This window comes from Mus caroli, chromosome 11 (genome assembly GCF_900094665.2).
Source record: "Mus caroli chromosome 11, CAROLI_EIJ_v1.1, whole genome shotgun sequence".
Lineage (NCBI taxonomy): Eukaryota > Metazoa > Chordata > Mammalia > Rodentia > Muridae > Mus > Mus caroli.
Window position 1 is genome coordinate 89,650,450 of NC_034580.1, and position 1,159 is coordinate 89,651,608.

Sequence of the window (1,159 nt, forward strand, 5' to 3'; positions counted from 1 at the left end):
GATCTGACTGGTTCTGTTATCATGCAACCTCTCCTTCTATTTTCCCTGTGGGTTTCTGTGAAATTAACATGATAGAACTGACTCCACCCAGAGGTACTCCATCCTGGTATAAACACTCAGTTTTTAGCCTTGCTTTGTTTTTGTGTGTTAATCTGCTTAAATTTAACATAGCCCTAATCTTAGTTGTTGTACGTGTATTTATACACAGTATGTGTGAGTATGTATAAGTAGACTAAAACATATAAGAGCTGTGAGATATTCTGAGTAGAAAACAAAAGAGTCACGTTTGCATTAAAATAAGGAGACATACACATGTTGGGGGAGGGGGGGCATCTTCATAATGTGGTACCAGAAGCTCTTCATATCACCAAGTAAAGTAGCACGTCTTTACTCCATGCTTTCAAGTGGAGACAAAAGGACTAAGGCGGAGGTGTTTGCCTTCTACTACATAGCATAGTTAAGGCTAGCCTGAGTGATTTGGAACCCCAATCTCAAAAATAAAAATATGTCTTTTTAAGAACTCGGATGAAAAGAAATTACCTTTACCACCTAAAATCTGAGATTTCATGTACTAAAGTTACTGACATCTTAAGGTTATGTTAATTTTAAATGCACTGTTACCTAAACCATTTGTATTTTTTAGGTTACACAAAACTTCCTTTTAAATGGTTTGACTACCTCAGGGAAACCGGCTCCATTGCAGCACCAGTAAAACTATTTAATAAGGTAAATTTGAATGGTAGCATGATCATGACATGAGTGGAAACTTTTCTTGAGTTAATGTTCTTTGGCCTATATTAGAATTTCTTAAATCAACAAAAGTATTTTCTTAGGAAAAGAAGCAAGTTTATAAACATACTTTGTGTGTGAGTGAGTGAGTGAGTGAGTGATGTGGGCACGCGCGCGTGTGTGTGTGTGTGTGTGTGTGTGTGTGTGTGTGTGTGTGTGTGTGTGTGCCATGTGGTGGGATAACTGAGGAACTGTTGTGAGCTTTAGGAAATGATTTCAAATGTTTCGTCTGTGTCCTTCTGAGTACCAGTGTTAATACTTTATTTCTCTGTGTTAGGATGTTCCAAACCACGGATTCCGTGTAGGAATGAAATTAGAAGCTGTAGATCTCATGGAGCCACGGTTAATATGTGTAGCCACAGTTACTCGA

At 38.1% G+C, this 1,159-nt stretch overlaps 1 protein-coding gene across 17 annotated transcripts in view; it reads left to right on the forward strand.

Moving 5' to 3' along the window:
- Positions 1-1,159, forward strand: part of Mbtd1 (mbt domain containing 1) — a 61,268-nt gene that overhangs the window by 48,886 nt on the left and 11,223 nt on the right. The gene's annotated exons all lie outside the window — the stretch shown is intronic.